This window comes from Aphelocoma coerulescens (assembly GCF_041296385.1).
Source record: "Aphelocoma coerulescens isolate FSJ_1873_10779 chromosome Z unlocalized genomic scaffold, UR_Acoe_1.0 ChrZ, whole genome shotgun sequence".
NCBI classification, from domain to species: Eukaryota; Metazoa; Chordata; class Aves; order Passeriformes; family Corvidae; genus Aphelocoma; species Aphelocoma coerulescens.
In genome coordinates this window covers 62,420,147-62,434,047 of record NW_027184085.1, presented here as the reverse complement: position 1 = coordinate 62,434,047, position 13,901 = coordinate 62,420,147, and positions in this window count along the sequence as shown.

The following is a 13,901-nucleotide window of genomic DNA, read 5'->3' as shown; positions in this document are numbered from 1 at the left end:
GGCACATTTTGGTTCACATTTAGTAGTAAATTGTGAGTTGTATACAGTCATCAAGTTGACTGAAGAAGTTTAAATAGAACCTCTTTTATTTGTCTTCTGTGGTGTGTGCTGATTCCTTCCATAAAAGATACAGTTTTCTTTTAAATTTAATGAAATAATGCATCATATTTGTATAATTTTCTTTTTACTTTCCAATTTCTTTTACTCATAGGAAAACTGTGCCCACAGGAGAATTTTGAATGCTAGATACAATACTAATTGCATTTTAAAAATCTTTTGACTGTATACACTTTTACTAGCTTCTGTCACAAATGATCTCAGGCACTTTTTGGTGGATAATATCTTGCTTAGGGGGCTTAAGGTTCAGCACCTCCAAAAGTGCAAAGCACATTTTTATTGCACTCACTGAATGTGATCAAATTAAAAGAAAATGAACAAATTTAGATTTCCCATTTCACACAAAGATTTTTACATCTATTGATTTGGTTCACTGGTGTGTAAAAGGCATGATATCTCTGTATCACTAGTGTTTGGAGAAGGTGTCAATGGTGCAGGTTTTAGAACAGCTGGATATCCTTTAGCATGCAGCTTTGAAGGTTAGGAGTGAGGACTTTAAATCCTGATTTGCAAACAGCCATAGCTTCTCAGCATGTTGTTTCAGTGAAATCACAGGATTGGTGGATTTTCCCTTAATGATGTAAAAGGTTGTTACTAAGTTCTGACTAACCTGCACAGAATAAGTCACTCTAAGACACTGGAACAATTACTGTCCTCAGAGAGAAGAGTGGATTTCATTAATAATCCAGATGGAACCAAGAGAACGACGTAGTAATTGCCAAGACAGTAAGTGTTTATGAGATGACATCTGAAAACCTTACAATAAAGATGAAATCAGTGCTTATTCCTCAAAGATGACAAGAAATAGCTAAATATATATACAGATGTCAAATTATCTGTTTGCCTAGACATGAGTAATCCATGACTGGAATCAGCATCCCCATAATACAGTATTTAAACTTGGTGGTGGTATCATTTCCCAGTAGGCTTCTCAATTATCTATATAAAGGTATTTTGATTTAGTTTTTGGACATAAAATATAAATTCCGTAAGGCAGCACTTTTCTGCACAACTTTTGGCTGCTAAAATGTTCTGCACTTGCCGAAGGTGCATGGATAGCTACATTCCAACAGTTACTTAAGCACACATCTTTATTTTCATGGAGGAGGTAGTGATTTCTTTTTATATGGTATGAGCTTAAAAAGCACACACAAGCTAATACCACTGACTTTCGAGGACATCATTTCATGACCTTCCATTTCATGTAACAGTGGTTCTGAATGCATTGCTGCAAGGAAAATTGGGAGAGGGGTGGAAATTACAAGCCCAGTAAATGACAGACCTAACTTCTAAGCCAACAGTAAATTTTTACTGGTAAGAAAGGAATACCAGCATGTATTTGCTAAAACTTTATAGTGTTTGGTCATCAGCTGTCACAAAGCAGCAAAAGATATATTAAGTCTTGCCTGTGTCAATCACTGAGTCATTTAGGGGAACGATGCAAAGCTGATCAACTACAACTGCAATTTTAGTGACGCTGTCTTTATAACTGAATGCATTTTTGAATGCCAAAATGCAACAACACCAGCAGGATAGAGGAAGCAATTTTTAAAGCCCTGTGATAAGGCTCCTTTTTATTAGTCTGAGGAAACTCTGGACTAATTCCACATTTGCTCAAATTTACTATAGGTTAATTAGTGGAACTGTAAACATGTTACAAGACACTTTATTAGGACTGGCCTGAATCTACTGGTCATGGAAGTGCTCTTTTAAGCTCTGTAATGCAGATACTGTTGTGAGGATTGTGAGGATTCTGAAGGAAAATCACAGCAGTTATTTCTAAATCACTGTTAGTGACCAATCTGTTTATTTTCATTCATGCAAAATTCCAGGCATTCATATTAAGTATGGATGTTGAACACCTACACATTCTGTGGACATCTGAACACCAGCACACAGCTACACTGGAGTTGTCCTACATTATTAAAAATGTCCATGGACTGGAGAAAGCTTTGAGGAGCAGCAGGAGAAGATCATGCAAGGTGCCCAAGAGTAATGCAAACAGGATCAATGCACCTCTCTGGCCAACTGAACTGAGCCCTTACAGGTAGAATGCTCAGGTGAAAGACTTGCTAAGATTTCTTATGAATCATAGCACACTTTTAATGCATATCTGTAGGGGGAGATAATGTTTTTATTAGACAGTTCACTATAATTGGAATAGAACCCTTCTGGGATCAGAGTCCCTTCATCAGGACTAACCGAAGCTTTTACGCCTTCTATAAACTTCACTTTTCTCATATTTGCAGATCATTAAAACCACAATTAAACTCCTGCATGCATAGGAAGGTAAACAAACACTTTCCAGAAACAGAAGCATGGCCTTTAACACCAACATTACAGCTACACTTGCACCAGAACAAGTCTGAGTTTGCCCTCCCAAGGCAATCTGCAATCCAGTTTTCAAAGGATTTTTTCAAGATTTCTCCTGAGTACAAGGGTGGGAAGTGAGATGAACAATAAAGGATTAAGAATAAAGAGAGGCAGAAAAATTGTTTAGCCAGACTTTGACTTATCCAATACAAATTCTGGACTGTTTTTAGAATGTTGATCACACCTCAAGCAGTTACAAAGATACTGCTTGAAGTGCATGGTAAGTTATGATTGAATACATCTATGATACATCGTGATCATCCAGAAGACTGCATTTGCATGGGTTTGTAAATAACTGAACACCTGTAAGTACAGAATTTTCTGGGACTGACAACTATCATTATTTCATGTTGTTTTGTGTAATACATTTCAACATTGTCTGTCTAGAAAGCCTGTATTCATCCACCTACCTTCAAGAACCTGCAATGAGCAAAATCGACGCAATAGTTCATTCTTGTAGATCTTGTAGATCTGCCTGCACACACTGAAATTTAAAATGACATTTAACCAGTGCAATAGTGTAGTAAGTATGACCTTCATGTAACTGTGTCTCAAAATACAACACTCCATTTATTTCATATGGCTAGTAAACTCTTCAGCTTCATGATACCTGAAATACAAATGGTTATATATAAACTCCCCATTACACTTGTCTGAAATTTTTTCAGATTGATGTGAAATGAACCTTATGAACTCCAAATGAACCTTAAATATCTGGGATTTGAAAATCTAATCGAGCTAAGCTGCACTTGCTGCACTGCATAACCCCAACTAGCTTACCTGTATTGTGACGCTGTCATATGAAAAGGGGAGGTTTACTCAAACCCTTAGTATGGGATTATCTGTCAGTGCCCCAGGAAAGCCATGACCTTTGTGCCTGACCAGTCTGTCAGCATCCTGTTATGGGCACCCTTCACTGAGCAGCTCACTGGATCAGGGGGTGGTTCAGGGTCCCAGACCAACAGAGAGACCCCTCCTGGATCTCCACACCTTTGCCCTTTGCTGGTGACTGCCACCACCCTTGAAGGATTCACACTCAGAGTTTACAGAGTAACACAATTAACAAAACTGTGACAGGTTAAGGTTCAAGGATTGCTAGGGATGGTATCTGACTGCAAAAATGTATTCAAAGCATTACACTAATTCAAAGCAATATACTAACAAGCTCTAATCCCCAATAAAAGCTAGCTGGAGTTAACGATCTGGTGCACCCAGAGCATGAGCTCTTACCCAACAGGCATCCCTATGGGAAAGACAGGTTTAGCTTGTCAGTTGATTCCAGCAGTTACACTGGAGTCTTCCCGAAGTTCTTCCCATTCTTACCTCAGTTTTATACTGTTTAAGTTCAGGTGGAGCTTGAGTGACTAAGATACACATCTTACTCAGTGGGGGGCAGTTGTATCCTGAGGGCAGATATCTCAGGATAGCACCAGAGATAACCCTGGCAGGGGAACATGTGTCAGTGATTTTCTCCACAGCTGCTCATTCAAGAGCAGGACATCTTCCTTTATCTCTCCTGCTTTTAAGCTGCTGTGAGGGTTATCAGCAGGAAAGGACACTGAGTTCCCCTCTCTGCAAGGGTTTTGACAGAGCCTGGCCCTAGTGTCTCCACTCTGCTCCACCATCCATTGAGACCCCCCCAGACTGTGTGTGTCTGGCAGGTCGGGTACGCCAACTGCATTCCACCTGGGAACAGCAACTGTATTTCCCAAGGTAATTTCTGTACCGTTAGCTCTATACTCTCAGTCATTTTCCCATAGATGTAAAGAACATTTAAACACAGCTGGCTTTAAGTGCAAACATTGCACTAAGCCTGCTGGGGTCAGTACGCTAATAAACATGTGCCTAACAGTTTGCAAAATGAGGCCTTTTGATACTGTCTTTTTAAATTTACTTGTGATTTAAATTTAGCATCCTAAAAATGAAAAGTTAGTATCATTGAAAGGTACTGCTTAGAGCTTTGGCAAGTAGATATACAGAGACTTAAAAAATATTTGACATACGTATGATTTTAAATACAGTATCTTCTTTTAAATAAGGTAACCTTCTGTTACACTACTGTGCAGTTTGCTGTCAGACAATTGTTTCTATGTTGTTTTGCTTTTCTACTAGCTGAGGCTTTCCCCGAAAATGAACAGAGAAATTACTAAATATAGCAATTACCATATTCGAAAATCACAGCTCTAACTTAAGTCGCAAAACAGAGACACTGTTATTATTAGTTGATGTCACAACATGCTATATACCTAATTCTATTGGTCAAGAAAAAACCTGAAAATAAGTACAGGCACCTGATTACAGAATCTCAGAATGGTTATGGCTGGAAGGAGATCTTGAAGTTGATCTAGTTAAAACTCTCCTGCTGTGGGTAGGGACACATGATGTTAAGGATTATTTTCTCTTCTGAAAATGCACACGCTGTACTGACAGATACAGGGAATTTAAAGGGACAATAAAAAAAAAAAAAAAAAGCCCAAACCAAAACCCACAACAGAATTTATTTTCTTATAGATTTTTTTTTTTTTTAATTTTGCATTAAAGAAAGGAACTTCATCAACATTGATTGTCATTTACAGAAAACATTCAAAAATCATGTGTGCATTATTATGAAATGCTAACAGTGTTTAACTAATAATTTACAGGTCATAAAATAAGACAAAAATCTATTACATTCTAAAGTAATATAGAACCTCTTCATTTAACAAGGATGCTGGTCCTACAAGATTCATGATAAAAAAATCCTCAGTGGTCACTTTCTAAATGAATCAGGCTGTCTTTTTACTCACATACACATAAATTAGGTCAATTATATTAAACAAGGGAGAAAGATCAGAAGAGAATTACAGATGTAAAAATGCTGGATGAACTCCTGGCACAGTTGAAATCAGTGAAGGGTTTGCTGCTGGTTTCAATGGAGCCAGATTTTTACCCAGTATGTCATGATTCATTTGCAGTTCTGCTTTTTGCATCTACAAGCCAGTTAAGATACGTCACAGTTATTACACAATTAAGCTTACAAAAAAAAAAAATCACTGTTGACTCTATGAGGCATTTGATTTTAGAAAGGAATTTTTATTTCTCTTTTGAGAGTGATTAATTTTGAGTGTTACTCATTATTTTATTAGATTGTTTATTATCATACTTCTTGACAGGCAATGCAACTCTTGTGTGTTACCAACAGTGGTAAACATGCTTACCAAATAAAAAACAACACACTCCTAAAATTCAAATTAAATTGATTTACAACAATATAACTACAGCCAAGCACCAAATATCTCAGGGCTTGGATCCTGGGTTTTAACATCTCATTTCACTCTAACAAAATGAACTGGAAATAGGATAAAAACATTAGATATTTGAAAGTGGGAAGTATATGAAAAATCATTTCTTCTCATAATCCTAAAAGCATTTTCAGGGATATTTCAAAAATATTAGAAAGCTTCATTTAAATCTAAATATCTATCTTAATTATGTTTTTATTTTTTTATAAATTGGTAATCACAAAATACTAGCCATTAAAGTCACATTTGGATGCCAGAAAAGCATCTAAATACTTTGCTTATTATTTATGCTCCTGCCTGTATTACATTACAGCTGTTGACAAACTGGACATAGTTTCTTTTTCCCATTATGATCTCTAAAATGTGCATTTGGTGAAGATCAGTTATGGCTTCAGATTACAGCTAATGAGTGACCTGACCTCAAATTTGAAGAAGAAATTAAAGGCATACAAAAATATTTTGCTCATTGGAAAGAGAGAAATGTTTCTATTAATATAAGTCATGTCAGAAGAATTCATAAAAGCCATATGCTTTAAGGAAGCATTAATTGCTTGAACAACTTTTCTTCAAATCATATTAGTCAAATGTAGTCTGCAGGAATTATTATAGTACTCACTGTACAGACTTGTTGGGATCACGCTCCACTGACAATCCCACATTTTTTTTTCCCAATTATGAACAGAAGCATACACTAAATATCAACGGCTGGTCAAAAGGCTTTATCTATTACAATCAGTTTCCATAAAAACTGAAGAGTACATTACCCTTACAGGAAGCAAGTACATAATTTGCTCTTTGATGTTTTTCCTCTTTAAAAAAAAACCATTACAAAGTCTTATGTTTAAACAGAGACATACAAAAAATCAGTGTATTCACTGTCCCAAGTTATTTACAGCAAAAATTACAGAGACAGCATACATAGTATTGGACCTTCCACAAGCATATATTAAAAGTAATTACATATGAAAAAATATTTTATTTGTCTTCTACATTTCTACAATACATACTCAGGTTTCTTTCTTCTTGTTTTGTTTGTTTAGTTTTTAAGTAACTTCTTTAGTGTTAATCAAATGAGGCAGAGAGTGCAGCTGTAAAATAAGGGATTTTGTTGCTATTATGTTTCCTATATTATTTATATCATCCATTCATTACAACTGAAGTAATTAATTTAAGATGGGAATTATCTCATAGCTATTTGTGTAAATCTCAAAATACCCAATGTATTTGATTTAGCTGAGTGTTGATAACAGCTTAGAGTTCAGTTGTGCTTTATTTGTTGCCACAAGTACAATCACAGAGCCGCTCCCCATAGTGTACTAGAGGTCACATGGCAGTCACACAAGAGCCAAAGACTATCATGGCTAGTTCACTGGCTATGCTACTCAGTGGCTTTTTAAAAATAAGTGCACAAATAAATCCCCATATACTGCAAGAGAATGTGTGGTCCACACTCTGTAGGGTTAAATGATTATTAGCTTTTTTTACTAACAACAAAACACCTTTTTTGCCTGATTCTGACATTGAAGTGACACATTAAAAAAACCACAAATGTAGTGCATCTGAATCTGAATCCCCAAAGTCAACAGCCTAATGTAGTTACTTTGACTTATTAAGCTGTGTGTCTAATCAAGACAAGATAAGTGCTTTTTTTTTTTTTTTTTTTTTTTTTTTTTTTTTTTTTTTAAATAAGCTGGTTTTATCTGAAACAGTCGTCAAGGTAAAGCCTGTTTTTTCCTTTTCTTGGTGGCTAACCATCTGCTCCTGCTTGTGTTTCAATGCAGTTGCATTCTTGTTGCCCAAATAAGGGGCCAATATGTTCCTAATATTGAAAACTAGGAGCCATTTTTTTTAATTCTCTCCAGACAGAGTCTGACAATAAACATACTTTACTGCTGTCAATGTATAGTCATAAACAAGGACCTCAGCATTTTCTTGTAGCACAAAAAGTTTTCTCAACAGCAGTATCTTCATTCATGAATTAGCAGCTATATCCAACAAATAAAAAAAATATGCAAAATCACTGTGATATCTACATTAATTGGATCTTTATGCTGTTGTACAGAAGACCACGTGCAAAGCAAACAATTTCTGCAAGTACAGTTACAAAGAAACACAATTTACTTATTGCTGCTATATCCAATGATGTTTTCTTTCACTTTCCCTATGTGCTGTGCTTGAATTGTGAGGATGATGAAATTATGCAAATGTAGTACATCATGTTACTGAACTCACTGTGAGCAGTATTATCCTCGCTGCCTGCAGTAACACCCAGGAAATACTTCTCCTTTCCCAGAGCATTTTGTTCATTGCCTTATCCTCTCAACAGAAATGCAAGGGTCATTTGGAGGACACGGATGCAGCCGCCACCTCATTGGACATTCAGCCTGCCCTTCTAGGAGAGTTACTGATCTATGAGCTACCACAGTAGAAGTTTTAGGCCTCTTCTTTTCACAATGACTTTCGTCTCCAGACTGTATACACAAGTGGCTTTTATAGCTGCAAACAACTTCTGGGATGGTAAATTACTGAGGTGTTGGGCTCACTGTCACACAGTCATGCAGGGACAACACATGCACGGACAATGCATGCAGGGACAACACAGCTAAGTGAGATCATGAAGGAAGAGCAGGAAGGAGCTTGCTTCCTACCATCTGCATGGATGCAAGTACAGATGCAATTTGAGAAAGAACGAAGATGAATCATTTACCACTCCAAGCCTCATTCACTAGGAGCTAGGAGTAAAAGGAAAAGGAAAGAGAGGCAAGGTCCTCTGACCACAAAACTGAACTTTTTAATCACGCTAACAAGACCTTCAATCACTTGGACATGGCTCCTAGCAACCTGTAACATTAAAATAAAAATTGCAACGGAATGGTTGGCAAAGAATATGATTGTGAAAATCTTGATGCATAGGGAGGCTGGCTTCTCCACCTCCTGAAGCTGTCCATCAGTCTTCTAGGTGGAGGGAATTCAGAGAATGGAGTTAAAAAATACATATACTCACTGTGACAATAGGAGCAATGATCACATTCAGAGCTGAGAACCTCTTGGTTGAAGACATGGAATTAACTTAATGACTGGCAATATAACCCACCGCAATTTATCCTTCTGTGTGTGTTTTTGTAATGATAGAAAATATGTGGTGTAAAGCTAGGGATAAGCACACTTCAAAACTCTAGGAAATGGGAGTACTTTTCACTAGCACAGTATAAAATGGGTCAATGTTTTCTTGATGTGAGAAAGGGACTTATCATGCCATGGAGAAGTATTGCTACAGAGTCGTGGGCTAGCTATAATTCTGTGCATCCCTGAGAGAAAATGGTAGCTGTTAGCCACTTGCTCATGTCTACTTGTTCTTCACAGTCACTTCTCCATGTCGTAGCTTGGTGCTCTTGTCACTGCTGACATACTATCACTTATTCCATGTCTTAACCTTTCCTCTTACATGCCCGCAGCAAGTCTGAATATAAGCTCACATTAATGGTACATGAACTGAGTACTTCCAAACTTTGTCAGTTGTCTAAATTCAGTAATTTGTACAAAGCTCACTTGCATTTCATTCCCAAAAGGACCTTAACATCATGAACTGATGGGTCAATTGGACTCCACTGACTGTGAAACAACAGGCAAAGTCAGATCAAGATGAGGAAATGCTGACAGTGAATTCAGTTTATACCAATGTTACTTCTAATCATTGGCTTGAAAGCCTTGTCTGGGTCATGTTCACTTGGGCAGCTCAACCCATGCCCTTCAAAGCCTCTAACATTCTCTTCCATATTATCACTGTTATATTTATATTTTTATTAATGAAACATCCCTGAGTGGCATAGAGTGCAACATTTGCATCAAGCAGTGATTGTCATTTACGAAGCGTGAAACTCAAAGAGTAAAGAAGAGGACGGGGCCTCCAACACACTGTTCCTAATGGATGTCAGAGATAGGATTTAGTTTCTAGAGAGGAGGCAGAAGGTGCTGGGACAGGCTGGTAGGTATAAATACACTACTATTTTATGGCCAGGGAAAAGCAAGCTGTTCTGTCTCAGGGTTCCATTTCATACATCCTTAGACATAATGAACTGGACAAAAAAAAATCTTCCATGTTTCAGTTTGATCTTATGTGCTATATTCCTGGGATGTCCAAAAGACAATGACTGAAAACAGGAACCACCTTCCAGGCTGGACCTTAGCTATTTTGGAAGGAGCACAATCAAAGCAGAGCCAGGAGGGAGGAGGAGTGGGGAAGCCTGAATATCTTTAAAATGACCTTTGAAGCACAGCTTCAGAGGGGTAAAAAAGTCAACAGGGAAAGGAGCCATCAGCTACACATCCATAACTAAGCTGCCTGACTCATTTGTGAGACTCCTGTGATCTTACAGAAGCTTGAACAGCCTGGAGGTGGGACACAGAGACGCTAGCACACAGGAGCAGCTCTACATCCTCTTTGTGTAGAAGCTGTTAGGTCAGAAATCCTTGCAAACTGTCCCAAAGGGAACCACACCTGCGTGCAAGCTGCCGCTGTGGAACTGAACAAAGAAAATCACACAATAAAGCTCATCTTCATGGGCAGCTCTGGTAGCTGCTCCACCTCAGCATCTTAACCTGGCACAGCTTTGGTGCCCAAGGTGCAACAGGAGAATAAACTGACCCCTGTGAAACTGAGCTGAAAGGAACAACACGAAGCACGAAGACAAAGCACTTATGAGGATAACATCTGCCTTCTGCTCAACAAAGCTCAAGGGGGACCTCTTAACGCCAAGGGCCTCCAATCTTGTGATGTGTTGAGCACCTTCCATGTGGTGCTGAAATGCCTCAATTTTTAGTGACTCCGGCTAGAACTAAGTGTCTGACAACTTCCAGAATCAATTTCTTAATGCTGCCTATTACAAGCCAATCAATAAACATATACTGCTTTTGGAAACAAGTCTGCTCAACTGAGGAGCCTTCTACTACTATGCTTCTTTTCTAGCAATTTCCTTTAGAAGGAAATATGAATCTTGGAATTAATTCTTTATAAAAAGAGCAGGTAAGAGTGGTATTTACAGCAAAATAAAGTCTTTGTGGTAGTATAATGAACACTGTACATCTGCTTCCTCAATGCCAAGGGTAATTTAGCATAATATGGTTGAATTATCAGAGAGCAATGCTAGAAGTAGTAGATTCAATATGTGCTTTAAATATATGCTTTAAATATCCTTTTGTTATAGGTCCCAGGTTAATCAATCATTAAAAAAAATGTGTCTCATTTGAAAAGCTTGTCACTAAAAAAGTCAACAAACATATCCAGTTATTACAGAAAGATGATGTGACAAATTCTAGTTTTAGAGACTAACTGAAAAGCTTCAGGTTCTACTGTGAACTACTGAAAGCCAAAACAAATTAAATGAAGAACTAATACTGTGAATTACAAAATTATTTACTAAAATTCATGCTATTTTTTTCCTTTAAAGTCTATGGATAACTTGAACATGTGAAATCCAATATCAAGAATTTGAAATTTTGAGTGTAAATGACTATGTGGGTGAAACCAATCACAAAAATTCAGCCTGTAGCATGTGATCATTATGTGTTGTTCTACACACAGTCAGTGAAGGGCAAAAGAGGTATTATACCTATGTGGCCAATTCCAAATGACAGAAAATTAAATAAAATATAATTGCAGTTACCACAGCACAGTTCCATAAATAAATTATGTTTGAAAATGAATTTTCATTTTCCAAATAAACAACAATGCTATTTGCTCAAATTTTGTATGAATTGTAACAAAAATTTGTTTGGCAATATTTGAAATTCTTGGTAGAGGTTATTGCCTATCAATGGCAATGAAGATCTTGTATGCCGGAGTATTAGAAGTTTTAGGACAAAAGGCAAGAATCAATTTTTATTTCTAAACTGGTTATTGCTACCTTTGTGGTCTCTGACAAGTCATTTAACCTTTTTTCTTTCATTTCCACATCTTTAAAACGTGATGGTAATCACTACTGATTGGAAAGGTCATGATATTGTAGTGATATAAGAACAGTGCTTAAAGGATTAAAAGCCCTGCAGATAATGATTAGTGTCTTTTTCACTAGTGATTTCCATTTAGTTATCTTGCCTGAGAAGTACTTCAAAAATCCCAAGGAGCAATTAGCTTATTTGAGAAGAAGCAACATTTTCAAGATGTAACACACAATTGTAAAGGACTATAAACATGACAAACCTCTTTATTATGCAGCACTACGAACAGTAGTATTTATCACTTCATCTATATTTCTATGGGTTGGCTGAATATATGCTTTTGATATACTGAAAATGAATTTATAAAATATTTCAAACAATATGTGTGCATTCTCATGTTGGGAAAGACAACGAAAACATGAATCCCCTGCAATTAAAACTGAGCACTTCAAGAGTTCAGTTTGACTCATTTTTTTCCCCGATAAATCTGCACAAACAGTATGTAGACATTTAGTTTTTTTGATACAGAAATATTGAAATTTGAGATATTTTTCTTGGATTTGCCATGCAAGAAGGGCTGCAAATAGGTAAATCACCTTATAAAGAAATGTCAGTCTTACAGATAGAGTGGTAAAAAGAAGCATCAAGAGCAATGCTTTATTATGTTAATTGAAGACATTTTAATGTAATCTCTTGAGAAATGTGCTCTGAATTTGGAGCAAAAAAAGGTACTTCAGTAATCGCTGTTCTATAGGATTAAGCAATTTTGAAGAGTATGTTACATTTGCAACAAAATTCTCGGCACAACTAAATTTGATGGGCAGATTTTTTTCTTTTTTCTAAGTTGTAATGTACCTACACAGAAACATTTGTTAGCTGAGAGTTTGTAACTACTCTTGTACCTGGTTCTGGCATTGCTAAAACAGAACAAATAAATAGTGATATTCTCTAGACTCAATTCTACCACAAAATATGTATGCAAACTTGCAAACTGACTGATGGAAGTCAAGGGAGAGCTCCAAAAAGTACTTGAAATAGCCCATGAATTATTTGCTCATGCAGAAAAAAGAAGCTTGAGACCAGAGCTGCACAAGGCATTAGGTTATCACCACAAGAGACCCAGTTTCTTCACCCACCGTAGGGCCCACCTGTGTCCTTATGGGCTCCCTGTGGGCACTGCCTCTCCATGAGCCTGGCAAACAGGCAGGTCCTTTGGCCTCCCTGCCAGCATGCCTCCCCTTGCCTTGCCTCAGACTGCACTGGCTTCTGCATGGTGTGAAATAAAGAAATGGATCTGCTTGTGATGCTGCCTTCACTTCCCTTCTTCTCTACTGCCTGCTTCTTCTTATTTCCACTCTATGCCCTCTGCTGGCATCCCAGGAGGAGACTTCTCTGGAAAAGTTCACAATGGGTAAAAGTGATGGTAAAGAGAGATGTAGTGGAAACAGAATCCCTCTTTCATAGCTAAAACATCTGTGTTTTGTAATACTGGCAGAATGCAGATACATTATTAATGACTGCTGATTAAACCTAATCTATAAGATTAAGTCCATGGCAGCCTTCCACTCCCCTCTGTTTGCCTTTGGTTTTGCAAACAAATGCACATAGAGTCAATTCAGAGACAGACAAAAAGAAAAGAAAGCTCCAATCCTTTGCTCCACTCCTGAAATGCATCTAAAATAAATCCTATATATGCATATATATATACAGTTATATACATACAGATAAACATACATATATGCATGTGTTTAAAACATACACAGATGTATGTGCATAATGGAAACCATCAGTCCCATCTAGATGATGACTGTCAGAAACAGTGACAATTATACTGTCCTTCGTAACCATGGACTTCACTCACTTTTGACTTCCGTCCTCCTTCACTCCTTTCCTTCCTCTTCAGAGATACATTTTAGGCTTGCTATGGTTTTCACTGAGTTTACTGCCTATTTTTCTAATGAGTTCAGCAAAAAACAAACCAAGACTTGAAGCTACTTTTCAAGGCAGTCTATGTAAAACAAAATCATGTGTGGAATCAGAAAAATGTACATATGGGATTGTCTACATTTTTACTCCATGTTTCAGATATTTTACTGAGATCAGGTCCTACTATGTTCACTTGTATATATGTTCTATCCCTGTAACAGTGAGGAAAAAAAAACAAACCCAATCCTATCCCTCTTTTCACTAAAA